General features: G+C 43.3%; 1 long non-coding RNA gene across 1 annotated transcript in view; it reads right to left on the reverse strand.

Moving 5' to 3' along the window:
- Positions 1–928: 928 nt before the first annotated feature.
- LOC127048073 (uncharacterized) overlaps positions 929–26,186 on the reverse strand; it is a 49,516-nt gene continuing 24,258 nt past the window's right edge. Inside the window, exon 3 of the long non-coding RNA XR_007773553.1 lies at positions 929–990. This is a non-coding gene — a long non-coding RNA (uncharacterized LOC127048073). The remainder of the gene's footprint in view (positions 991–26,186) is intronic.

The following is a 26,186-nucleotide window of genomic DNA, read 5'->3' on the forward strand; positions in this document are numbered from 1 at the left end:
GGCTAGGCAGCAGTTCTGCAGAAAAGGACCTAGGGGTTACAGTGGATGAGAAGCTGGATATGAGTCAACAGTGTTCCCTTGTTGCCAAGAAGGTTTTTGGCATTTTGGGCTGTATAAGATGAGGCACTGCCAGCAGACTGAGGGAAGTGATCATTCCCCTCTATTCAGCATTGATGAGGCCTCTTCTGGAGTACTGTGTTCAGTTTAGGGTCCCACACTACAAGAAGGATGTGGAAAAATTGGAAAGAGTCCACCAGAGGACAACAAAAATGATCAGAGGGCTGGAGCATATGACTTATGAGGAGAAGCTGAGGGAACTCGGATTGTTTAGTCTGCAGAAGAGAAGAATGAGAGGGGATTTGATAACTGCTTTCAACTACCTGAAAGAGGGTTCCAAAGAGGATGGATCTAGACCAGGAGTGGGCAAACTTTTAGGCCCGAGAGCCATATCAGGGTTGTGCAACTGTATGGAGGGCCAGGTAGGGAAGGCTGTGCCTCCCCAAGCAGCCTGGTCTCTGCCCCCTATCCACCCCCTCCCACTTCCCACCCCCTGATTGCCCCCCCTCAGAACCCTCAACTCATCCAATCCCCCTGCTCCCTGTCCCCTGACCAGGACCAGCGCTAGGGGTTTGAGAGCCCTAGGCACACGGCAATTTTGCTGCCCCGTGTGCTGGTCCCGCGGCTCCAGTGGAGCTGCCGCAGTGGTGCCTGAGGAGGGGGTCTGGTGCTCCGCGGCTCCGGTGGAGCTGCCGCAGTCGTGCCTGCGGGAGGTCCACCGGAGCCGCATGAGGAGCCGACCGTCCACAGGTGTGACTGTGGCAGCTCCACCAGAGCCGCGGACCAGCGGACCCTCCACCCCTGGGATCCCACCCCCTTATCCGACCCCCTCTGCTCCCTGTTCCCTGACTGCCCTCCCGACCCCTATCCACATCACTGCCCCTTGACAGGCCCCCTGAACTCCCACTCCCAACCCTCCCTGTTCCCCGACTCCTGACCACCACCCCCAGAACCTCTGCCCCATCCAACTGCCCCCTCCTCCCTGACTGCCCCTGAGGATACCCCGCTCCCTTACTCAATCCCACCACTCCCTGCCCCCTTACCAGCAGCAGGAGCTCGCAGCTGCAACACCTGGCCAGAGCTAGCTGCGCTCCCCATGCTGCCCAGCGGGAGCAGTGGGCCAGATCACGGCTCACGTGGCGGCATGGCTGCAGGGCAGGGACCGGTGACTAGGCTCCCCAGCTGGGCAGGACAGTCCTGTGGGCCAGATGTGGCCTGCGGGCCATAGTTTGCCCATGTCTGATCTAGACTGTTCTCAGTGGAACCAGATAACAGAACAAGGAGTAATAGTCTCTAGTTGCAGTGGGGGAGGTTTAGGTTGGATATTAGGAAAAACTTTTCACTGGGAGGGTGGTGAAGCACTGGAATGGGTTACCTAGGGAGGTGGTGGAATCTCCATCCTTAGAGGTTTTTAAGGTCAGGCTTGATGAAGCCCTGGCTGGGATGATTTAGTTGGGGATTGGTCCTGCTTTGAGCAGGGGCTTGGACTAGATGACCTCCTGAGGTCCCTTCCAACTCTGATATTCTGTGATTCTATGAAGGTTCAGAAAAGGGCAACAAAAATGATTAGGGGTTGAGAACAGCTGCCATATGAGGAGATGAATACGATTGGGACTTTTCAGCTTGGAAAAGAGACGACTAAGGGGGGATATGATAGAGATCTATAAAATCATGACTGGAGTGGAGAAAGTAAATAAGGAAGTGTTATTTACTCCTTCTCATAACACAAGAACTAGATGTCACCAAATGAAATTAATAGGCAGTGGATTTAAAACAAACAAAAGGAAGTACCTTTTCACACAGTGCACAGTCAACCTGTGGAACTCCTTGACAGAGGATGTTGTGAAGGCCAAGACTATAACAGGGTTCAAAAAAGAACTAGATAAGTTCATGGAGGATAGGTCCATCAATGGCTATTAGCCAGCATGGACAGGGACGGTGCCCCTAGCCTCTGTTTGCCAGAAGCTGGGAATGGGCAACAGGACGGATCACTTGATTATTACCTGTTCTGTTCATTCCTTCTGAGGCACCTGGCATTGGCCACTGTCAGAAGACAGTATACTGGGCTAGATGGACCTTTGGTCTGACCCAGTATGGCCGTTATGTTCTTAAAGTGTAGCATGATTGGGGCTCTCTTACACTCTGGATGCCAGAATGGTCAATTGGGACTGTTGGCAGCTACAATAAATTTACATTCAGGAGTGGAATAGTCCCTGAATGGTTTTGGGATCAAGGTAGTGCAAAAGCTTAATGACATATTTGCTCCATCTGCTCCCCTCTACCTACCCAACCTGCACTGAATGGTCCTTGGCACAGCCCAGAGTATTCCAGATGCTTACTTCAGCATTTAAACTATCAAAATCCTCTAGGATGGGGTAAGCAAACTTTTGGTCCATGGGCCACACTGGGGTTGCAAAACTGGATGGAGGGCCAGGTAAGGAAGGCTGTGCCTCCCCAAACAGCCTGGCCCCCGCCCCATCTCCAACTCCTCCCACTTCCTGCCCCCTGACTGCTCCCCTCAGAACCCCGACCCATCCAACACCCCCCCAGCTCCTTGTCCCCTAACCACCACCTCCCCAGACCCCCATCCCTAACCGTCCCTGGGACCCCACCCCCTATTTAACCCCCCTGCTTCCAGTCCCCTGACTGCCCTGACCCTATCCATACCCCCAGGCCACAAGTGCTGACTGGGAGTTGAGGATGCTCATACCCAATAAACAGTTGGCATCTCACAGCATCAGGCCCTTGATTTCAGCATAATTCATGTTTGCATTGTCCATTCAGTCATCTAAGTATAGACGTCAGTATTGCGAAAATATTTGTCTTTATGCTGCAGAACTGAGGCAGCACATGCCAGAGATATGACTCAGTAAAGACATTCAGTTTTACAGCAGATCAGTAGAAATGTGGTAATGATTAACCTGGATGATTTCTAAAATAACCAGTTTTGTTCAGGTCAGCCTCTGACGGGCTCTCTCCCTATGACAAGTAACCAACTGTCCCTGCTTTTCATGGGAGGACAAATAGTGTAGCAGAGACCTTTTACTTGCCGCACCTGGATCAATACGGACTTGAGGTAGTGGATTGGGGTTTGAGATTTAACATGAGGAATTTGAAGGCATAATTCTGACATCTTACTTTGACACTTCATAAACCCACTTTGAGAGTGTGGGGACATTCTCCCCAGTGCAAAAAATTTTGGAAAAGAGAAAATAGGCAGAAGTCAAACTACCCAATATGAAATATTAGCAGCTCATATCATGTTTGGGACATGTAAGGTGAGGCATGAAATTTTCTTTCTGCATTTTTTTCAGTTTCATATTGAAAAGCTTTTAGAAGAAATATATTGTTCTGTCAACGAGGAAATATGGTATAAGGGCTTGCAAAAATGATTGGTGACCAATAGTGTAATGAATCCAAATTGTAACATTTATAACAATTATGGGCACTCATGGTAGCATCTTTTAGAGTACTTACAATGCAACTTATATTATTTATTTATATATTAAATATGATTTACAATACTCAGTTTACAGATGGGTAAACTGTGGAGGACACTCACTAAAGGTCACACAGATTAATACCAGACAACAACAAAACTCAGACATCCGAATTCACAGCCCCCTGACTTTAACCACTAGATAACATTTCTTCCCTTTCAATCAGCATATTTACAATTTATGTCTCCTTGTTCTAATGTAAATACTACTCTAAGCGCATTTTATGTGTCAGTAGCTATTTGACCATAGAAGATTACTTGCAAATATTTTGTCACCTCCTCTTAAAAAAAGAAAATGGAAAGCCCCAGGATTTACATGGGTAAATATTAACCAGTAGTAAGGTTTGTGGACTTACTTCTAGCATACCTTTGAAAATGGAACTCCCACCCTCCATAGGGAAATAAGTTACTGAGATGGAAAAGAAAGGTTTCCTTATCTCCCCTGAGTGCTGCTAATCCCGTGCATTGCACTTATAAAAGCACTTGAAGGTTGCATCACTGAAGGTTCCGTAGAACAGACAGAAACAGATTTCCCAAACTAAACATTCTATTCAATCTGGAAGATGATTTGTGGGTTATAATGAATGAAAACTTCATTGATAATGAATTTTCATGTCTTCTATGAGTATTACTTACAGCCCAGAAGACATTAAATTTGACAAGTATATGGAGAAGCTATAGGCTAGTGCAGAATTGGATTTCCTAAAAAATAATCTTCCATAAACTCTGTAAACCTCCTTCAGTTATAAAAATACTTTAAGGGCTCAATTCTTCCAGGTACTGTGGGGCACTTTGGCCCATATCCAGTAAAGCACTTAAGCATGTAGTTAGGGATGTGATTAGTCTCATTGACATCAATAAAACTACTCACATCCTTAGAGTTAAGTGCATGCTTACATGCTCTGCTAACTCAGGGTCAGAATGTTCAGCACCTCGCAGGGTTCAGCTCTTAATTACCTCGGGCCAATCGCAGAAGTCAATTAAGTTACTCCAGATTTATACCAGTGGCAGTGAAATAAAAATCTTTGTTTTACTGTATTTGTTTGTGAAGAAGTACCATATAGTAGGCTGAGCATTATTAAAGTATTAGCAATGGGCCAAAGTATAGAACCAGATGTCGATCTGTTAGTTCTGATAATTACCTAAAATGGAATTCAAGCAGTTATAAATGGAGGTTACTTACCTGCAACTGGAAGTTCTTTGAGATGTGTGGGCCCTATCTGTATACCACACGTGGGTATGCCTGCATGCCATGCACCAGCGTCCAGAGATTCTTAACAAGCAGAGTCCATTGGTCCACATATCCGCAGTTGCTCTCCTCATGCTCCACACCAAAAGCATAAGAGACAGTGTAGACCAATGCCTTTCCAGTTCCTCTTCTTACCACAAATCCAACTGGATCTGAAGCAGAAGGGATGGAGGTGTGTAGCATAGTACATATAGGGACCACACACCTAGAAGAACTTCCAGTTACAGGCAAGTAACCTCCATTTCTTCTTCAAGTGCTGGTCCCTATGTGTATGGGTGACTGACAAGAAGTATTCTTTCAGACTGGAGGGGGGTGCAAGGATGCCGGTAATAAAGATGCTTGAAGAACTGCAGTCCTTACCACTCCATCTGCAGCGGAGGCCTGAACTAGCACATCATGTTTTGTGAACAGGTGAACGGTGCTGTAGGTAACCACTCTACATATGTCCAGTATCAGTACTTCCTGTAGAGATGCTGCAGAAACAGACTGTGCTCTAGTGCAATGTGCTCATACCCCACCTGGGGAACAGATACGCACTAACTGTTAGCACATGATGATGCAACCAGACATCCATTTAGAGAGTCTCTGAAAAGATTTTGCTTGTCTTCATGACCTTTTTGCTCTAGTGAGAAATAGTCTTGGTAATTTTCTGATTGGTTCAGACCTTTGCAGGTAGAATGCCAGAGCACATCTGACACCGAGGGAATGACATATTTTCTCTTAAATGGAAACACATGCTTTTGGAAAGAAAACAGGTAAGTTGGTCAATGCTTCCAGGCAGAAGGAAAGGGATCTTTCTCCACCCTGCTTTTTACACTGAAGACTACGGTAATATTGTCCAACATCTCCTGCCTGGGGATCCAAGAGCTCTGTATAGTGTGGTTATTCAGGTGAGCCCGCCAACCCAGAAAGGATGCGTCTGTTATAGTGGTGGCACTAGAGGTAGGAGAGTAGAAGGAGACTCTCACTGGTTCCAGTTTTGACCATGAGGTAAGAAAGGTGTGGACCATAGCGAGAATGGTCACTGTAGTGTTCATGTGTCATTGTCTGGTGAGTAGATGGACTGGAGCCAGGCCTGTGCGCAGCACAAAAGAAGTCTGGTGAATGATGTCACAGACGTACCTGAGGCCACATGGCCAAGTGGAGAAAGGCATACTTTTTATGATAGTTTTTGGTTTGCGAGTAACTTGTGTTATCAGAATGCTCATTGATTGAAATCTTTCTGTGGGGAAGAAAGCTCTTGCTGAAACTGAGTCCAGGGTCACTCCGATAAAGTTAATTGCCTCTGTGGGGAGTCAAAATAAAATGTCTTTGTTCATGAAGACAACTAGTGCTGCTAGAAGATGGAGGAGGAACAAAGCTGTTGATCTGACCTCATGATTGGAGAGACTCATTTGGAGCTAGTCATCCAAACAGAGGCAATGCGTGTGTGGGGAGGTGTCATGCAGGGTCACATGCCCTCCCTCCCGATTGATTGGTCTCATGGACCAGCGGAGCAGCTGAGCCGGGGAACTGCACCTGGAGGGGCTTTTGCTTTCCAGGAGGGGTGTGACTCAAACTGTTCCAGGGTTGTGCCCCCCCACTGTCAGCAGGCACGGGTCATCTATGCATCCAAAGATGGAAAGACCCTGTAGCTGTGATGTCTTATTTGGGCTGCCACTACAGAGAAATCTTTGTGAATACATTGGTACTGGGTGAATACTTGTGCCTGAGAGTTGAAGCAGAAAGGATTCCTGTGTTATTAAATTTGTCCTCTGGTGTGCCAAAGTCCCTCAGGACAACTGGGCTCGAGAGAAGAGGGGAATGACGATAAGGGAGGAAGATATCCTCCAGTGAGACATGATTGTCCATATGTCACAGTGTTTGGGGCTTTCTGACAGTTGGGACTGATGAGTCGAATGTGCCCTAAGTCATTGCAGGTAGCCAGTCCTTAGAAGTGTGGGTCAGTACCACCACAGAGTTAGCTTCAGCACTCTTGGATGGTGCCAGTGGATACTGGTCTTTATGTCTGGGAGTTGGAACCACCAATGGAACCAATGGATCCTTTTTCTTCTACATTTTATCCTTCTGTGTGGGGATCTTAAGTGGTCCTGAGCCCTTAGGATCAAAGCGTGAAAGCTTGCCTGACCTGGACGGGACCAGGGAGGGATCTCTTCTCTTAGGAACAGACCCGGATGGGGATCTGCCCTTGTAACTGAGAGTGCATCCCTTATTCTCATGTGAAGCCCTGGATGATGTGTCATTGGGCTTAGCAGCTCTAGGATCCACTCCCAAGCTTGCACTTGTTAGTTGGGGCCAATGTGCAGGGGGCTCTCCCTGGCCCAGATCAGAATAAGGTCTCATAAGCTTCTCCATAAAGTTTTCCTCAACAGTAGCTCACAACCTTCGTGTGTTGATAGGGTAAACAAGTGGCAGATGCTGTATTTTGCAGATGTGTGTCTCACCCAAACAGTAAAGGCAGCATTGATGATCATCACTCACAGAGAAGGAACGAGGGCAAGAGATGAAATTCTTGAACTCCAGGACTCTGGGCATAGCCCCAGGCCATGGGGAGGCACTCCCAACCAAAGCAGAAAACAAGCTATACTAACTACACTATAAAAATCTCTAGCTATGCTAATATAAAAACTATTTACAATATCCATTTACAGGACTATAAGAAAGAAGCTGGAGAAACCTGTGGACACAGGATTCCAACTCACATCATATGGAGGTCAGAAGGAACTGGAGAGGCATCAGCCTGCACTGCCTCTTACGCTCTCTATCTGGAGGACAAGGAGAGCAACTGCACATGTGCGGGCCAATGGACACTGCTTGTTAAGACTCGGGCTCATGGGTACCCATGTGTGGAATATACATAGGGAGCAGCCCTCAAAGAAGAGGAAAAATCATTGGCTTAATTGTTTCTTTACAAAAAATGTTGCTTTTTCTTGGATTTGCACCCCATCTTGCAAGCAGGCCTGCTGGTTTATTTTGCTTTGTTTTATCTGTATGAGTGTAGTACAATACCAATTCAATGTAAAGTCTTATCCAGGCTAACATAAATCACAAGCCCCTATGGACTGCTCTAAACTTTGTAACCCCCATCAATACCAGGAAGCCACATAAATGTTATTCTTGTTATACTGACATGACATACACTTCCAACAATGATTTCAATTATTTAGTGCTCTATATGTTACTACTGTACTTTCCATTGTGAATGCTAGACATTGCACCTAAGGGTCCAATCTTGCAAAAACTTACATGTGTGAGTAACATTTCTCATGCGAATAGTCTCAAAGAGACACACTCTTGTGTAAAGATCTGTGGGATCGATCACTATTCATGCATCACACCTTCCTATTCCTTGTGGCTACTCTTCTGTATACACATTTGTGAATTGCTACATCTTTTGACAAGGACATTAAGCTTGATCCTTCAAGGACTTCAGTGGTAGTTTTGTCTGTGTGAGTATGCCAGGATTGTACATGTTAATGATGGGGGCTCCGCAGACTGTGTTCATGCTATCCTAAAGAATTCAGCTGCTAAACAATGTACAATTTGTCTATCTCCTCCAGCAGCAGTTTCCTTTAACATAATGTTGTTTCCTGATTACAAGATGAGTTTTAATGTGTGAAATAACACAGATTTGCTAGAGACATTTTGGACAAAGTTCAAAATGCTGTTAGTGATAAGCCCCTCCATGCAGATCCCCTTTGTCGTGCTTGGAGGGAAGGAGAGTCAGCCATCTCCATGACACCATCCCCAACTGCAAAGAGATCTCCCTAGTCAAATGGATTTCTGCCTGGGTAGGGATTTTGAGAATTTGGTCCTATAATAACAACCTTTCTTGGAAAAGCAGCAAAGAATCCTGTGGCACCTTATAGACTAACAGACGTTTTGGAGCATGAGCTTTCATGGGTGAATACTCACTTCTTCAGATGCATGGCGGATTTCCACTCCATACGGCTAAATGTAGTGCCTTGCATGGCGTCAAGTATCAGAGAGGTAGCCGTGTTAGTCTGGATCTGTAAAAGCAGCAAAGAATCCTGTGGCACCTTATAGACTAACAGACGTTTTGGAGCATGAGCTTTCATGGGTGAATACCCACTTCATCAGAATACCCACGAAAGCTCATGCTCCAAAACGTCTGTTAGTCTATAAGGTGCCACAGGATTCTTTGCTGCTTTTACAGATCCAGACTAATACGGCTACCCCTCTGATACTTGACAACCTTTCTTGGGGTATTTTGATAGTTCCGTTTCTACCCAAAATTAGACAGTGTCTAGGTGTGGACACCTTTTAAATAAAAATTAAACTACCTTTTTGGACCATGTCCTGGCTCTGTTTGAGATTTGAGGGTCTATTTGGGTTTGTTTTTTATTTTATTCAAACCAGCGTGATCCATTTCCATTCTCAGCCTTTGCTCACACACAGATACTCCTGTCCCAGTTTGCTCCATGTTTCTCCTGAATACAATGGGCATAGAAGACAGCAGTTTGGGGCCCAGATAAATCTAGTATAAATATATACTGTATTGTTTAACTTCCTCAAACTGACATAAAATCTGGATGCAGACATTTAAATTAAAAGATTCAAACCATTCATTGTATCCTTTCACTCGACTAATTTCTCTAGCGAGGCACTTTTTAAAAAATCAGAGCGTGTGAGGCATCAATAATTGCCTATGCCACCACTATTATTAAAGAGAGTTTGAGCTAAGCAGATCCCGGGGTGTCTCATGCTAGGCAGCCATCGTAGATTTTCCAAGACCATCCCAGAATGCATCTGACAAATGTCGTCCTCCTTCTGTCCTGCATCATTTTTAGATTATTTTTTAAAATATATATATTTGTGAATGAAAGGGCTCCTGGGAGTGAAGAATTGATAGCACCAACTAAAGCTGTGGTGAAGCTTCATTCCAATAGCTCTGTCAAAGCGCCTCAGTCTTCACTTCCAACACAATTGCTGTTCCAGGCCTGTGCACCTCTTGAGCAAAGTTTGGTAGTCACATCAAATGATATGGTCGTTTTCTCATGCCAGCAAATGCCCAATAGATACTTTGTGTTTTTCCAATGACTTCCATGAATTTTAGACCAGGCTCATGAATGTGATCACCAAACCCATTTTAATTTGTGACCTGAAGGACAGTTTGGCTTAGTTCTTCAAGAAACTGGTGCCTTAAACAGCTGAGACACCTAATTTCTGCCTGGGGATAAGTTTAATTGCTTGGCTAGAGACTTTTCCGATTACACCTTGGATAGAATTTTTTTTTAAAGAATTTGCTAAATAACATTTTCTCAGACTCCACAGTCCTGAGCATCTCTCCCTGCAATGTTGACTTCTAACTCCCGTTGTAAAATGTTCATTTGAAGTTTGTTTGCAAACTGTTTCCTAAAGCTCTCTTACCTAGTAGAGGTGGGTGGATGACTATTAAAGAGTGCCTTTTGGATTGTGGGTCTGGATAGATTGCTGCTGTTTTGCATTCCAAGAAACATACCAGAAAAAGTGCAGCTGGTCCAACAGTAGCAAGAGCGTGAAAGAGAAAAGAGAGTTTTGACAAAATATCATTCTATAGGAATCGTTTAGATAGCCACAGTAAGAACTGTAAGCTTTCAGGGACTTTTATAAGCTTCTGAGTATGATACAGTTGAGGGGAGTTTTCTAAATAGAGGAATAATTTTATGCTTTAATAAAGCTTTAGATGGGAAAAGAAAAATACATTATTGTATACAGGTATTCATAAAATTAAAACTGTGATGCAGATTTTAAGACTGTATGTAATATATTTCAGGCATATACAGTAAATTATTTCTCCCAGTGCTGAAACTAGCGACTACACTCATTGTGCAGTGATTTTGACTGGGTTTTGCAAATATGGCTAAGGGAATTCCATACTCAACTCCTTTAGTTCCCAGCCTTCAGCAATATATGCATGGATCTTATGGGGAAAAGAAACAGTTGTACATGTTTCCCTGCTGCCTTTCATAAATTAGGTCCCCTAATCAACCAGATCGGTAGTTAGTCAGCTTCCTGGCTTTATAATAAACCTTTCAAACATTGAAGGCTCATCATGTTTTAAATCAGGTAGAAGCTGCAAATCATGTTAGTTAATCCAGCTCCTGGCAGAGGTACTGTGACAATAATGCAGAAGAGAGATACTGCAGAAGCTTTCCAGGTTTCACAGTTTAATCTTGCTCCCTTTCAGGATTTAATAGTGTCTGTCTGTATCTCACTTTGATTCATTTCTCACTTTGCCTTTCCTCCCTTTTCTTCAGTTATTTATTTCAAGAAGTGAGAGACATAACAGAGCCGATCAGACTGAAATCAGATGATAAAACTCCCTCCTGCCCCAAATAGAGCCAAATTATGAGGAGAGAATCTAAAAAATATTTAAACCATTGTAAAATAAATGAGATGGGGTAGGAGGGGGAAGAGAAAAAGGGACCACACTGAGATACAATATTGAAAAGGAACCTGTATGGCTATAAGTAATATTTTCCTATTCCATACATAACCAAGTGTCTTACTGATATCTGGAGTTCTATTATGCTGAATTCTCAGCTGCAACCTAGTGTATGGTATGTGCAGGGCAGCTAAGAGGGAATTCTCTCTTCTTTGGGCTATTTCCACACTGGCCCTGGGTTAACCTTGGGACTGCTCTAAGCTACACCAGTTGGCTATGAACTCAAAGATCTAGCACATTAGTCATGAGTAAGCAGAGCAGTGTAGCACTCTTACACTGGTCTCATTTTCTTCTTCACTTCAAAAGATGAAGATTCCCAGCTGAAATAAACATGTGTAATAAACCCTGAGATCAAGCTGTTCCTGATTAAAATTAATAGGTATTCTTAGAGTTTTGCTCACAAAAACAAACCAACCAACTCACCCAGCCTTTTTGGACTAGCCAGACCAGCAATCTGATCAGGTCTGGTAAATCCTGTGTTCACAAGTTCCATATAACAGAAGAGACTGGTTTGGTTTGGTTTTTGGGGAGGGCAGAATAAGTCTGTCTCTATAAATAGATATACTCACCTTTCAAATGCATAGTTCAAGAAGGCAGAACAAGTGAAGATTTAGTGCTACCATTGTGCTAATTCACTCTCTCTGACACATGACATAAGCTGAGTGTGTTGGCATAAATTCATTACAGCTTATCCTGTAATTATACTTCCCATTATAACTGAAAAACCCCAGCATGTTTTGTCAAGAGCTGATTTTGTAACATTCCTTAATGACAAACTGAGACAGTATCTGAGGGGAAAAGAATGAGTCAAACTGGAAGCACTTTTTCTGCAATCAAAATCTTTAAAGGTCAATGAAGCAAAGCTACCAGGCTAATAGTTTCTGTCAGTTTAAAGCTGAGGTGGGGGCGTTGCTTTCTCCCCCATTTAGCTGCCTTTAAAGAGAAATTAAAAGAGGATTTTCTAATGTCCGGATTGATACATTCTTGTGTACCTTGGGTACAGGCTGGGTGTACGCTACAAACTTTTGCCAGACGAGCTATGTCAGTCAGGGGTGTGATGAGCTGTGTCAGCAAAAGCCCCAGTTGTAACAGCAAAATTATGCTTTAATTAGCACAGCTTCTTTCACTCAGGGATCTGAAATCATCTACGCTGGCAAAAGCCGTACTGAGATGCCAGTATAAGCTGTGTCTCCACTTGGAGTGCTTTGCTGGTATATTATACAGCACTCCTAGTGTAGACCTGGCTCTAGTTAGATTCTCACCCAGCTCCATACCAAATGGAGGTAAATTACAAAATCAAAGGGACTTGTGATGAGCAGGGAAAAGGTCCTTTGCCGTTACACTGGTGGAGCAGACCAAGCTGAAAATGCAAGAATTTCTTTCCAGTTTTTAAAGCAAAGGCACAAAGATGTTCATGGAAGTGCCTTCAAACTGGCAGCAAGAGTGAGCCATGGTTCAGCTGACAGTGACCTCTGCCACCCACTCCCATTCACAGCAGTCCACAGAGCTATTATCTGAGTGGACTGTACCACTTCACAGACCAGGAGCTGGGAGAGAGACTGTGCGTGTTACGCAGAAATGTAACTACATGGCTGCAACAAAGTTGAGGTCAGTATGTACCTGAGACAAAACCTTTTCTTGACTTCAGTTGGCTTTGGATCTAGCCCTAAGTCTCTTAATGTTACATCTATGCTCTTCAGCTTTACACAAACAGAATATAAGTTATAAATGTAACATTAAGGATCAATTTGGGAGATAAATTGTTAATTTGAAACGTCACACAGCTAGGCCTAGAGTTGCAAATGCATGGGGATTGACTTAATGAAGTAATCTGCCTCATCAAAGGAAGCTGCAGAATAAATCTCAGGGTGTTAGCAACACATCACAGTCACATACCCCCAAGAAAAGTTGATGCATGAAAAATGAATGGGGAAATGCTTCTGGCTGAGTGATCCTGCAGCCCGGAATAAAATGTTTAGGCAGCATCATGATGAGTTTTGGAAAGACATCTAACTACACTACATACCAATGGACTGCTTTACAGAATGCCAAAATGTAAAACAAATCCCACAGATAGGGCATGCTGGTAGGGCTGGTGCAAGGATGTTTCAAGCCCTAGGCGAAACTTCCATCTTGCACCCCCCCTGCGCCCCCAGCCTGAGGCCCCCCCCGCGGCAGCTACCCCATCCGCACTGAGGCTCCCCCCCTTGCGGTAACTCCCCACCCCCCACTCTCCACCCCAAGGCAACCCCTCCGCCTCTGCTCACCCCTGCCCCGCCTCCTCCCCTAGCACTCCATTGCTGCTTCACTTCTCCCACCTCGCAGGCTTGTAATGCCTAAGCTAATTGGCACCGCAAGCCTGGGAGGCGGGAGAAGTGAAGTGGCCACAGCATGCTCAGGGAGGAGGTGGGGCAGGAGTGAGCAGGCCACCTGCAGCAAGTAATGGGGGGGCTGCACGCAGGGGAACTCCCCGCAGCCCCCCCATTACTTGCTGCAGGTGGCCCTCCCTGCACTCCCCTACCCCAGCTCCCTGCGCCTAAATGCCGGCGGCGACTAGGGCAGCCAAAGATCCAGCTGCCGCGGTCACTGACAAAGAAAATGGTGCTCCCCCCCACAAATCCCAGCGCCCTACATGACCGCCTAGGTCGCCTAAATGGTTGCACCGGCCCTGCATGCTGGATTTTTATGAAGATTGCATTTGAGCTTTCAGTATTTACAATACTTTCTGATAAGCATGAAAGAAGCCGTACACCTGTTGGGTTAATAATGCAAAGTAAGGACAAGGGCTACAGACACATCAGGTAATTATACTTGGTGATATGGATGATTCCAGCTTCAAGGAAGGGGATGACTGACTTAATAAGAAGCCCAGAAAACAGCAGTTCAGCACTCTAAGCAAATTATTTTAGTTTGCCAGGACAGGCTTTCTCAGCCATCCATTGAAGAACAGGGCTACCCAGGATGTTCAGGGAAACCTGAAATGTGGAACTAATCTCTTGTTGACTGATAGGTATTAGTACATCAGACAAACTTTATTTATGAAACCAGAATTAGGGAGCTGACAAAAGTTCGTCTGGGAGCAAGGAGATAGTGAGATGGGAATAAGAGTCTGGAAAGGATCAAATATTGTGATAAAGAGCCCTGGAGACTGGTTCTGTCACCACTGCTGCGGAATTAGGTGCCTTGGTGTCTAAGCAGATTTTGAAATTAAGGATACAAAGAAGCATGGGCTAAAAGAGAGGTCATTTGAGAGAGAAGCATTATGGGAAAGTATAACTGCTACTCCCTTAACGGCTCCCCACCAAGGAGCAGGTAAAGCGTTCATTCTAGGGAGGTGGGTGTGTCTCATGCTGTTTCAGAATCTTCAAACTCCACACAATAATTTGAGTTTGAAAATCTTTTTCCTGTAATTAAAATCTGGGTTGTTTGTTGTTGTTTTAAACAAAGGGGGAGTCAGTTATTTTTATGAGTGTTTCCATAGGCTCTGCACTGAGTATAGAAGGACATCTATCCTCACACCCCTGGCTGGCCCCCTATATAAGATATCTTACTATTTTTGTCTGCACCTGAGAGCTACTCTCACAGTGGAGATGAAGCTCCAAGAAGCTACCCAGCACTAGCATCAGTTACAGATGCTATGGAGTCATGCCCCTCCCTTCCTCCATCCCCCTCTCATCCTGTCCTCCTCCCCAGCACACCCCCTACCTCCCCATACACCATAGTGGTGTGATTGCTGATGGAGGAAAAAGCCTGATTGCATCTGCCACCTTTCCACTAGTAGTGAGCTTCCCTCAGGGGGAGGGGTGGAATTGTCTGCCAGCCACTTTGGCCAGTTTATGTCCATTTTGCAAACGTATAAATGTCTGTTTGGGACACAAAGTGGATTTAGTGAAGCAGGGACTCCAGCCCTTATTTTTTCCACTAGAATTTGTCTCTTTCCCATCTCTGCTCTCCCTGCCTCCCTCTCTATGTGATTTACATTCTCCTTCCCCTCCCCAGCATTTGTTATCCCATATATTCAATGAATAAATGAATATCTTCCTCCTTTCTTCTTTTCTCTTTCCTAATAGATGGCAAATGATGATTTTGAGTTACAGTCAAACTTCACGCCGCCATCTTAGCATGAGTTCAAGATTACGCAGAATGAATTCACTCATCCAAAACTACTGATGTTTATTTGAAGTAATTGAATCAGTTACATATTTTTTACCTCTCTTTCTTTTTCAGTTCACCACTGGAAAAACCAGCACTGTTCCTAATAAATTGTTTCTATTATTAACTTCTTTTGGGATTAAATCATTATTATATTACCTTTTAGATGGTGTCACCCTCAAAAGAGCATAATTGTACCCTAATGCAATGGGTTTCAAACATTTTAGACTGCAAACCCCTTTCCAAATAATGTAGTCTACTGTGTACCCCCACCTGAGATAGGGTCATAATATACTTAGGACTAGATTGCCAAGTCCTACTAAATCAAGTGCCTTGTCCACCATTACAGGTCTTTCCTGTGTATGCCCTGATGAGAGCTCGCATACTCCTAGGGGTATTTGTACCCCCATTTGAGAACCACTGCCCTAATGCATTTTTTATTTATTATGTATTCAAACTCTCTTGTCCTCCAGAAAACTAGAGGGTTAATGTTGTGTGTAAGTAATATGAGGATATTCGTAGTCCCTGGCACATTATATTTTAGGTTGTGATAAGAGAATAGAGAGAAGAGAAATACATTCAAGAAAGTTTATGTCACACTGGACAGAGGGTTTTTTGGAAGTACTGAAGTTGTTGGGGGTTTTGACAGCCAAAGCTATTATCAAACAGGTGATTGCCAGAAATGCTCTGAACCATGTCATTACGTAACCAGGGAGAATGCTCAAAGTTAATCGTTTCAGAAGGAGATAATGGTTTGGATTCTTTGGGGAGTGGGTATGTGGGGCAGGGGAAGACAGAGCTAGTTACAGCTCCTAGATCATGGGGCCAGTACTGTACATTAGAACAGCTGGAGGGAGGAGGAGCTGTTCTAACTTTCTTATACTGGAGATAAAGAGGTTGGCATAGCAGCTAATTAAGCTGGCTCCATACCCACTAAGAACTTTTTCACAGCCCAGAATCGTCAGCCAGGAAGATATGAATATTCTTCATTAAGGAAGCAGGGAATCCTCAGCCAGGAAGATATGGCTGCTCTTCATTAAGGAACCAGGGAATCTGTCACCCAGATGTTGAACAATGCATATGAAGAAACTTACCTCCATTAGGAAAATGGCTTATCTGCCAATGAATAGGATACACCGAGGATTTGCAGACAGTTTGGCAATGTTTTTCCATACGATCCAGAGCTTTAATGGATGCAAGTGTTTCTGTGTTTTAATTTGTGACATTTTTCAGTTTGGAGTAAAAATATACTCAATTGCTCACTATTTATTCCATTTTCCTACAGCCTTGTGCAGCACACAGATGACAATGGAAATTCTGCCTGCTTTGAAAACACAGTAAATATATTTAACTATGGGAAACTAATATGCCTTATAATGCAAGAACAATGAACTGGTGCTTTACACCAGATTTTCACTGTCATAGCATCTGAAGAGCACTGCTATAACAGAAAATTCCCTTTGTGTGTGTGTACTATGCAGTCTCAATTAATTATCGTTGTTTTCTTTTTTCTTTTTAAAGTGAGTGGTAGAGATAAGAGAGGCCAGATTTTTGGTAATAGTAAAAGTCTTTCACCTCCAAAGAGCTGTTAGCCTGTGATGTTTGCTTAGCTCATTTCCTACTATGTATATTTTCAGACAAGCACAATTTGGAAGCAAGACCACAGGATTTGTATAACGAAATATTGCGCAAGAAGTTTAAACTCCATCTTTTCCCATTGCTTCATTCATTGCACTTCCATCAGTCCAATGCTCTATTCTGATTGGCCACTGGCTATTTCACGCCCAATTCAAATACAACTGCAAAGAATTTTAAATACCCTCATAAATTTCAGTTTCACTTCTCTATAGAACACTGTGGCTACCACCTCTGCAATTAGTAAAGTCTGATTTCTATATGTTAATACAAACTATTCACATTTTCAGTTTTGTCCACCTACGGGGGGAAAGTGAATAATTCAATGTCTCTCATATCTTTGAATAAAAATGCTGGGAAAATCATTTCGAGCTGAAGTTTGTTAAACTGGCTGTTCCATCGATTGTTAAATTAAAAGTATCAGTCAGTGGTGGGTAGTTTTTTGTTTCTTTTTAAGATTTCCCATCAATTTGGAAGTGTACCTGAGTAGTCCACCTCTGTAAAGAGGAAATAAAGTGGATTCTGAATCCCTATAGAACTATTGCAGTTCTAATGTATCTTTTTTGGGAAAAATACTCCAGATTCTGAATATTCACTGAGTTCTGAAATCTTCACACACACCCCTTCCCTCCTTCTGATTCCAGTGGATGGTGAATTCAATCCTAGTCACTATTAGTACAGCTGTACTAAATGTCAAAAAAGATCAAATTTCTGTAGCAAAGGCTGAGGGTCATATTACTGGAGCAATGTTTACCTACTTCTCCAAGGCCTTGTATTTAGTCAGCCATAAATTACTCCTCCAATAACTAGAGATATTAGCTTTAGCTGTGACTCCACGAAGTGGTCTGTGGCTTACTTGAAGAATTGTATATAGAAGGCAGCAACTTTGGTTACTCTATAGCAGATTTAAGTGCAGACACAGCTGAGCATCAGCATATTTATAATCACTTATTTTTCAGAAAGACTGAAACTACCCTTTGTTCAACCCACTCTATTAATTTACAGTGTCTGTATTCAAAACTGCCAATGGGAGGTAGGGAGTTTGGGCTGCAATCTACACAATTAAAATAAGTTTCATTAACTGTTTTTTTTTTTCCCCAGAAAAAATCATTTCATTATATCTCTTCACTAATGTAAAAAAAACCCAGAAGTTGTGACTTAATCAGTGTGATTTCTTGTTTTAGTTTAAGGACAAGTGTTCAGTGAGGCCTCAACCTGACCTCTCTGGTTGCCCCCGCTACATGCAAATTGTATTTGTGTATGCAAATGGGCACATTTGTCCAAACGTGGTCAATGCACACCAGAAAATTTTGACATGCAAACTGACAGACTGCTTTTAGCCTGGAGCATTGGTTACTCAGTCTTGTGTGATGGGAAAGGGTGGGTGGTTAATGACAATCCTACAGCCAGACAAAATGAACTGTACACACACACAAATACACACACACACACACACACTTTTGTCAGCCTACGATAAGTGCGCCGGGGTTCCCGGGATACAACCTTAACTGAGGGATCACTGAGCTCTCTATCCCACCAACCTGGGGTATCCCTCTCACACTGTGACACTGTTGCCAAGCTACAAACCTCTGGCAGGCACTGCACTTACACAGACAGGCAGGGACACACCCAACTGAGTTACATGAATGCTTTCCCCAGCCACTCATGAACAAACAATAGAGAGGCTCCAGCCAATTCCCCCCAGCTCCCGAGCCTTACACCCCAGAACTGTACTGTCTTGCCCTAGTCAGAAGCCTGACCAGTGTAAGTTCATTTCCCAGTCTGACTCTCCTTCAATGTGGAATGGACATACACTAGCCTTTGTAAACTGAGCTGAGATTTCCCAACCACTTCAATCAAAACACATCGTTTTAGATAAAATATAAAACAGATGTATTAACTGCAGAAAGTGATTTTAAGTAGAAAGCATAGAGATCAAAATCGGTTACCTAAGAAATATAAGTAAAGTCACAGTCTAAGTTCTACAAACTAAACAGGATTTGAATCAAGCAGTGTCTCACCCTGATGGATAGTATAGTTCAGGAGTGGTCAAACTATGGCCCGTTAAGGCTTTGGATCCGGCCTGCGGGATTGCCAGCCCCGTGGTGCCACAGGGCTAAGATGGGGTCCCTGCCTGCCCTGGCCCCGCGCCACTCCCGAACACGGCCAGCACCACATCCCTGCGGTCCCTGGGGGAGGAGTGGGGGTCAGAGGGCTCCGCGTGCTGCCCTCACTTGTGCTTACCTCCCCTGAAGCTCCCATTGGCCATGGTTCCCTGTTCCTGGCCAATGGGAGCTCCGGGGGAGGTAGTCGCAGGCGAGGGCAACACGCGGAGCCCTCTGCCCCCCTGCAGGGGCCGCAGAGACATGGTGCTGGCTGCTTCTGGGAGCGACGCAGGGCCAGGGCAGGCAGGGAGCCTGCTTTAGCTCTGCCGTGCACCACTGCCACCTCAGAGCTACTCCAGGTAAGTAGCACCAGGTGAGAGCCTGCACCCCAAATCCCTCTTGCACCCCACACCCCAGCTCCCTGTCCTGATCCCCCTTCCACATTCTGCACCCCTCTCTGCACCCCAAACCGCTGGCTTGAGCCCCCTCCTGCACTCCAACCCCCTGCCCTGAGCCACCAGCAGCATCCCAACCCCCTGCCCTGAGCCTCATAACCCCCTGCTTTGAGCCCCCTACTGCATCCCTCCTGCACTACAACCCCCTGCCCTGAGCCCCCACTGTACCCCACACTCCTCCTGCATTCCAACCCAATGTCCTGAGCTCCCTCCTGCACCCCAACCCCTTGCCCTGAGCCCCTTCCTGCACACCGCACCCCCTCCCACAGCCTGCACTCACTCCCACACCCCAACCTCCTACCCTAGTGCTACATTCATGGCCCTGCATGCAATTTCCCCACTCAGATGTGGCCCTTAGTCCAAAAAGTTTGCTCACCCCAGTATAGTTCCTTAATACACAGGCTGGACTCTTTTCCAGCCTTGGACCACCCTCCTTAGTTCAAAGTCTTTGTCCTCCAGATGTGTTTCCAAGTGAAGAGTTGTGGGAGGAGTGAGGCCAAGTCATGATGTCACTTTCCCTCTTTTATAGTTTCTTCCAGCATGCTGGAAAGATATTTTGCTATGATGTGGGTCAAGCAGTCTCCGTTGTATAAGTGCACTCTCTGAGAAGTCTCCATTGCATACAGTTCCTGGGATAGTGAATTCTTTCCTTGATGGGTGCTGATGAGCCATTAATGCTGTCTGGCTACTCCATTGTTGTACCTGAAAAGTGGGTTGTGGGAGTTCCCAACTTCACTACATATTTCAGTAACACACACAAAGCAGAACTTCATAACTTCACATACAATGATATAATGTATGATCCAACAGGATATTAATGTTCAGCAGGTCAAGACTTTTAAAACGATACCTCACAAGGCATACTTTGTACAGAACTGTCATAACATTTCTTCCCAGATCTGGACCTTAGCATCCAAAATATGGGTGTTAGCATGAAAACCTCCAAGCTTAGTTACCAGCTTGGACCTGGTATCGCTGCCACCAGCTAGGAATTATACAGTGCCTAGCTCACTGTGGTCTCCCCAAAACCTTCCCTGGGGGACCCCCAGACTCAGATGCCTTGAGTCTTACAACAAAGGGAAATAACCCCCTCCCCTTGTTTCCTTGCTACCTCCTCCCAGGCTCCCCTCCCTGGACGACCCTAGGCTATTCCCTGCTTCCAGTCCTTGAAACACAAGTACCGAGAGATCTAATCTCTCTTCCCCCTCACCCAGAGGGTATGCAAAGTCAGGCTTAGTAAATCTAACACAAAGAGATTTTCCCCCTGACTTCTTCCTCCCACTAATTCCCTGGTGAGCTGCAGACTCAATTCCCTGGAGTCCCCACTAAAGAAAAACTCCAACAGGTCTTAAAAAGAAAGAAAAATACATTAAAAATAGTCTCTGTATTAAGGTGACAATATACAGGGTCAATTGCTTAAGAAAAAAAGTGAATAAACAGCCTTATCCAAAAAGGATACAATTTAAAACATTCCAGCAACTACACACATGTAAATACAAAAGAAAACAATATAAACCTATTGTCTTACTATCCTTGTACTTACAACTTGGAAACAGAAGATTAGAAAGCCAGGAGATAGAAAGATCACTCTCAGAGCCAAGAGGGCACAGACCCAAGACAAAGAACAAAGAACTCACACCCAAAACTTCCCTCCACCCAGATTTGAAAAAGTCTTGTTTCCTGATTGGTCCTCTGGTCAGGTGTTTGGTTCCCTGTGTTAACCCTTTACAGGTAAACGAACATTAACCCTTAGCTATCTGTTTATGACAAGAACATATCATAATAATATGATGGTGGCGAATGTGGGGGCTCCAGGGTGCTGCTTTGAGTTACAAAGTGCCACAGCAAGAAACCTAGGTGGCTTTAGCTCCTCCTTTTCTGTAGCCCCCCTCCCTACCCTGGGTCTCCTTCTATTGGAGTGGCCAGTCTATCCCATCTTCCATTATACTTTCTCAATATACATCTTGCATGTTATTCACTTAATCGTTCTAAAATATCAGTCATTACTTTTGTCCTCTCATTTATTGGCTTGCAATTTTGATTCACCTTGTCATTTATAGCACCATTATACAGCAGGTTCCTATTTTTCACTGAGCTTCCATAGTGGCTCTAACTTTCTTATTGTGTTCCTATGTAATGTTAGCAAGTCTGCACCAATCTGAGCACCTTTAGTCTTCAAGCACATTCTTCTAAGACCACATTTCACAAGCAGATTCCACTTTCCAGGTAGTCTTCTTCAGGCTTAGAGACTCCTTGCAATTTCTTGAACAGTATGAATGAAAAGCTGCCCCAGGTAAATTCCTTCAGTTTTATTCCATTTCCTTAAACACAAATAAAATAAATCCAAGCCCACATGTTTTAGAAACTTGCTCTTAATGTTTCATTCTGAAGCACTGACCATCAGACATAAAATGATTTGCAGCTGTTGTACCAACTTCTTCATTAATCAAATACATGTACAAGTCCCAAAGTCTGCTGACAAAATTGAAAAAAAGCCTTACTGGCATCAAGTGCAATAAGCATGCTTTTATATGTTTAATCAGGAGCTAGATTTTACAATAGTGTGGCAAAGACTCATTTTTTACAGTGGAAATGAAAACGAGGCATTCTTTCTTCAATGCCTAACCTCGGAAGAAACACCCCATTTACAGCTATTTCTGCTAACATTTTTTTCCCCTGAATTTCTATTATTGTTATTAGAGACCTTTGCATGAAAATAGCATTATTGTTTTTCTGAGTGCCTGCTGTTTATTATTCTACATTTGAAAGCATAATGTTCTGTTCCGCACTATAATGTGAGAGGAAGGTTGGGTTTTGTGTTAAAATTATAGGAGTAAGCGGCAGGAGACTGGGTTCTATTTTTGGCTTTGTTACAGACTACCTGTCTCACCTTTGGCAAATGGTACAACACTACTGTGCTTTGGCTTCTCCATATATAAAACTGGGAGAACAATACTCACTAGGGGTGTTAACGAAGGGTGAGGCTTCATTAAGTGTTGAAAAGCCCTTTGAGATCCTCAGATGAAAAGTACTGACTATTACCACTGGTTTCTTTGTTGTAATAGGTATTCTGGGTACTCATACATTTAGCCCAATGAAGTGAAAAGTATACAAGAAACCAATTATCGAAGAAGCTGAATGAGCTCCTTTAAATGAGGCCAGTGGAGTGTCTATTTCACAAATCGTTTGTTGCCAGTCACTCTTCATTTCACAAATCATTGGTCCCCAGTCACTCTTACTGCATCTCTTCATTGCAATCTACTTATTTGAACTACATCGTGCATCTGGTTTAGCATCTTATCACTCCACAACATTGCCCTTAAACTGCATTACTTTAAATTGAGCCTAATCTGGCCATTCCGCATGGTTTAGTGTTTTACACTATATTAATGGTTTTCAGTACAGAGTAGGATGGTGTGATTTCATGGCCTGCCATTCTCTTCCTTCCTCAGCAGACACAATAAAAAGGACTCTAACATAAACAGGGTAGCCATGTCTTATACAATACCTATATCTACTTCAAATGAATGGGAGTTACCCCATGTAAATTCTCTGCACATTGATGAGAGGGAGATTAATGATGGGGCATAATGTCTAAAACAAAATTATATAGACACAATTACACATGGCATCTAATTCTAATGCACCAAGTAAATATCTCCAACACCTGAATTGAGATCTTTAGTTCTTGCTTGTTTATTGTAGCTAATTCACAGTTCACTCAGTGGAAGAAGGAACAACTGACCCTTTGTGTTGTTCAATGTTATTGTGCTTTTTATCTGATTGGCAAAGAGCTGGTAGTCTGGCCTGAGATATAAATATATTGAGACAGGTTCAAGACTTCTTTTTTTAGTGAAAATGCCCTTGGATTTATCAGTGCTGCTATAGCAGCTGATAAAGGGTAGATGGCGTTATTCCTTTGGAAGAAACGTTCCGCACATGTGCAGAAGCTGGAATGAGTGAATGGTGCTACAATATACAGTTGTTTACATAGTCATGCTTTGTCCCTGTGCAGTGATTCAACACTTTCCCCCTCCTCCTGACATAACATCTCTAGGGTTTGTGCTGCAGACCTGGTGCTCCTAGAAGTAAAAATGAAGTGCTGGATGGTGAATTCCACTTGCTACAAAGAGATCAGTTATTCTTTGTGAAGCACCTGTGAACAGTTAGGTAGGGTGGGCATTTCCGCACATAAAAAACTTACAGTTCTGTAAAGAAAACTTTGACGAATCTGATTAACAAACCAAATCTATGGCCCAAAAATTGGATCTCAAAAATGGTAAAGTAGTTTATCAAGTTTAGCCCATCGTGCACACAACAGTGAATGGACAGCAACCACTGTATGCCAGTTGTATGCAAGGAGTTAAGCAAGCACTATGTTTACAAAAAAATAGATTAATTACATGATGCCTAACCTGTCACCTTTCCAAAATACTGATGAGCTTTTTATTTTGTTGTAATTACTGCAATGAAAGAAAGAAAGATAGAAAGATTGATTTAAAAAAAATTGCACATTGGGTCAAATTGCCAATTTATGCAATTTCCATTTTTTTCTTTTTAAAAAACAAAAACCCTACCCCTTTCTCCCTACCCCTCGACACTCCTCTCCCAACAATTTAAGACTTGGGTCCTGATTTCAATCAGGCCAGCATAAACTGCACTTACACCTTTGTAGTCCCCTAAATTAACACAGCCAGTTAACCACTTATGCTGCCATGTGTGTTCAAATATTCATTTTGCAAGCATAGTCCAGGTATGCACCCAACAGATGTACTCATTTGTAAATGCAGAACTTTGAGAGCTAATTTTAAATTATATCTTTTTCTAAAAGAAAAAACCACATAACAAACCTTTGAATTTGATAGTTTTGAGAATTTAGCTCTTCTAGTTAAGTATGATATTTTTTAACATACCTAAGGACATACTGAAACTATTTATTTAAAAAACAAAACTTTTCTAATGAAAACTTTTCAAATAAAGCAAAAGGCATAAAGAAAAGAGTATTAGGCAGATGTTAGGGAGATGGAGAAAACACAGGGAGGAAAGGAAAAAACCTAAGAACACCTTGAATAGCCTTTCAGATACATGTACCAGAAAAGCAAATTTACAAAAAATGTTTGCTGTGGGTTAAAAACATTGAGGACATGGAGCTTGAGATTCCTAAATCTTTTTACTTCTTTCAGTGTAAGGTATAGTAACCTCCAGTTTTTGTATACATGTGGCGACGGTAATGGGAGAGTACTCAACTTTATTTCAATGAAATATTTACCTAATTTTACTTCATTGTGGAGGGGATTTTCAAATTGAAGTTGGACCTCAAATTCCCATGTGCCATCAATAGCTAATTGCCATCTATGCCTTTGAAAGTCTCACTCCTCTTTATCTGTTTAAACCAAGACCAGTTTGGTATTTTCAGGCCCTGTGTTTACTTGGATTGAGGCAAGAGTTGCTGGCACAGCACTGGTAATATCTATCACAGCGCTCATCAGAGCAGTGTCAAGGAGCAGACATGTTGCCAATGGAAACAGAAATCTAAGAATGGGGTAAGACTATAACAGGTTAGATAGCTGGAAATATGTGCTGCACATATTAGCTGAGCTGGAGCCACAAAATCCCCAGGTGCTGTCTAACCCTTCTCTCTGCTCCAGTCCTGCTCCTACACCTGAATTAGAGGAGCAACTGTTATAAAGCTTATTGCAGCTAGACTGGTTTTATGCTAGTTTTAGGGAAACCTCAGCAACTTGTCTAAGGCAGCTTTACCTTTAAGTATCCCTTGTGAAGCTGGAGTGGTACAAATGAGATTTAGGCATGGCCAAGCCAAGGATCTAGCCTACAATCTCTGACAAAGCATTAGAGGAACCAGCTTATAATGTCATTTTCCAGAAGACCAATGAGAGGAGACAATGCTTGCGTGTTATCTAGAATACATCCTTCTTTTATGTCCGCTCTAGAGAGTTTCTCGGGCATTCATATCTCTGTCCACCCTTTTACCAACAATACCTTGCTATGCTGTTCATGCACAGCCTGCTCATAACTGACGCAGTTTTCTGCCTGTCACAAGACATTCCCTGTTTTGGAGTGTGCATAAGAAGACTCAGTGTTTCCTTTGATATATCAGAAGCTTGTTTTTGTCTATATTCCCATTTTGGTTTGTTTTAACAGAAATTCCAGGCCCTATAACTTGGTTTGTTTAGCAGAGGTGATGTTATCAGCTTTTCCTTACTGGTTGTTTGCTTGTTTGCTTGTATTTCAATGACAGAAGATTTTGGCCTCCATCCCATATCCTCATTCTGATAATGACTTATCAGAGGTTGTCCCTGGAATTTCTCCTTCTGATAGATTCTTTGCTCTATGAAAGACCAGTTTAAACTGTACAGTGTTACCACTTTCTGTGTTACTCATTCATTATTATTTATGTACTGTATTCACTTTCAATAATACCTTAAATGGTTATTCTAACATCGTTCTCTTATACCACTCAGCCCTTAGGATAATATTCATAGATTCTAAGGCCAGAAGGGACCATTGTGATCATCTTGTCTCACCTCCTGTAGAACACAGGCCATAGAACTTCCCCAAAATAATT

This window comes from Gopherus flavomarginatus, chromosome 3, assembly GCF_025201925.1.
Source record: "Gopherus flavomarginatus isolate rGopFla2 chromosome 3, rGopFla2.mat.asm, whole genome shotgun sequence".
NCBI lineage: Eukaryota > Metazoa > Chordata > Testudines > Testudinidae > Gopherus > Gopherus flavomarginatus.